A 2654-nucleotide genomic window follows, 5' to 3' on the forward strand; every position below is an offset into this window, starting at 1 on the left:
TTTTGTTTTTTTTTATATTAATAAGATTATTCTCATTAATTTCATTTTGAATACAACTTGTACATAACATTGATATATTTTCTATAACTTTTAAACAGAAAAAATAACAATTTAACAATTTTCTAGACGAATGTTTATATCTTTGTTTTTTTTTATATATTAATAAGATTAATTTCATTCTTTTCATTTTCAATACAACTTCTACATAATATTGATATATTTTCTGTATTTTTACAGAAAAAAAGAACAATTTAACAATTTTTAAGACAAATGTTCATACCTTTGTTTTTTTGTATATTAATAAGACTTTTCTCATTCATTTCATTTTCTATACAACTTGTACGTAACGTTGATATATTTTCTATAACTTTTAAACAGAAAAAATAACAATTTAACAATTTTCTAGACGAATGTTTATATCTTTGTTTTTGTTTTGATATTAATAAGATTAATCTCATTCTTTTCATTTTCAATACAACTTCTACATAATATTGATATATTTTCTGTATTTTTACAGAAAAAAGAACAATTTAACAATTTTCAAAACAAATGTTTATATTTTTGTTTTTTTTTTCATATTAATAAGACTATTCTCATTCTTTTCATTTTAAATAGAACTTATATAGAATATTAATATATTTTCTATATTTTTTAACAGAAAAAAGAACAATTTAACAATTTTCTAGACAAATGTTTATATTTGATGACGTAAAAAGTTCTGAGCGTTTTTCGTTAGATGGCTTTAGTGAGCCATATCTCACGATGTATATGTTGCATCTTGTGATTCTATACTGCGACATAAAGGCGACATAACGCTTTAAAAAAAGTTTTTAGTCAGTTTTGTGTTTAGTGAATCCAGTTGTGTGTTACAGCTTTCCAAAATGAAGGTAAAAAAAGAGAAAATTCGATACATTTTTCATTACCACTACGATCAAGAAAAAAAGCGGAGCTGTCGGCCAAAAAAGTTTGTATTGTTTATGGACCCAATAAGTATCAAATGCAATATCAAAGCGTTGTTTCCAATGCTTCCGTTCTGGTAATATAGACGTCGAAGATGAGACATACTCTGGTAGGCTAATAGTCGAAAAAGTTGATAAAATCATGAAAATCGTCGAGTCAGACCGGCATGAGAGCATTTATTCCATTGTCCAAGAACTGAAGATTAGCCAGAAAACCATTTGAAACCATTTGCAAAAGGTTTGGTTAAGAAGATGCTCGAAGTATGGGTGCCACACGAATTGAGGCAAAAGAACCTTTTGGAGCAAATTGATGCCTACGATTCTTTGCGTAAGGAAATCGACATATTTTTGAAGCGATTGGTGACTGGCGATGAAAAATGGGTCACATACGAGAACAACAGGCGAAAAAATCGTGATCCAACCGTGGTTAGCCGGTAAAGCCTGGATTAACAACCAAGAAGGTTTTGCTATGTATTTGGTGGGATTGGAAGGGTATCGTCCAGATCTTTTCAAACATTTGCAAAATTTTCTTTATGTTAAAAAACTGGCCTCAAGACTTATGTAAAAGAGTTGATCAAGTTTTTTTTATCAATAGAGACGAGGATTTCTTCAATTGCAAAATTATGAAATTGCCTTCAAAATGAACAAAAGTTATCGAAAAAAAAACTGCGCACATTTGATCTAAACCGAAAATTCTAACTTTGTTAATTTCATAGTCGAAATAAAGAGAAAAAACTTTTTATTTCACTCAATATCTTTTTTTCTGTATTAATAAGACTATTCTCATTTTAAATACAACTTATTCATTATATTGGTATATTTTCTATAATCTTGTTACAGAAAAAATAACAATTTAACAATTTTCCTGCATTATTAGAAAAAAAGTACTATAAAGTTATTTGATTCAAGGTCGAATTTGATTATGAAGAATTTGTCGTGTAATTAAACAATTAAAGATAGAAAATTGTCATTGAATTTTGCGTGTTTTTTTCGATCCTTGAGTTATAATATTTTATTGCTGGCGTTGATTAATTCAATTATCAATTCGACATTGAGAAAATGTTGATAATACTAATATTTCTCTTATATACTTTAGCTCTTTATCATTTGAATTATTTTGGTGAAACATGATTTGCCAATTCAATCCATACAAATACATATTTTCCAACATTTCCATTAATGAAGGAAGTAAAATTTATCTTCATTTTCAGTTGTAAATGTATTTATTAAACGAAAGTTTTAACTAAAAATTATGTATGAAACATTAATAATTTTCTAACATTCTCAATCAATGGTTTTAAACAATAAATAATCGATTACTGAAACGCAATTAAGCGATTAACTTCCTGCCTTTAATTAATAAATTCAGGGATTAACGAATAAAAAAAGTACGCAGTGAAATCGTAATTTATGGACGTAATTTTTATTTTCTCTTCTTCTCCTCTTGAGCAATTACCAATTTATAATAAACACGTTTCGACTCGCGATCGCGGCGACTCCGGAGAGGAGCGTTTAAATAATGGTCTTCAAAGTAAATCCGAAAGAGAAAATCCGACGATAAATTTCCCATGCAAACGGTTTCACGTGAATAACTCGAAATAACTGAATAATTTATAATTATAATTGTGTTTGTGCGCGACGATTAGGAAAGCAATTAAAATTATCGATCATCGATTTCAAAGAAGAAGAAAAAAA

The 2654-nt window shown here is 27.8% G+C and overlaps 1 pseudogene; it reads left to right on the plus strand.

Moving 5' to 3' along the window:
- The first annotated feature begins 762 nt into the window (after positions 1–762).
- On the plus strand, positions 763–1397 carry LOC108560172 (annotated as a pseudogene).
- The last annotated feature ends 1257 nt before the right edge of the window (positions 1398–2654 follow it).

Source organism: Nicrophorus vespilloides, unplaced genomic scaffold (assembly GCF_001412225.1).
Source record: "Nicrophorus vespilloides isolate i.1.1-1 unplaced genomic scaffold, Nicve_v1.0, whole genome shotgun sequence".
In the NCBI taxonomy this organism is placed as follows: Eukaryota; Metazoa; Arthropoda; class Insecta; order Coleoptera; family Silphidae; genus Nicrophorus; species Nicrophorus vespilloides.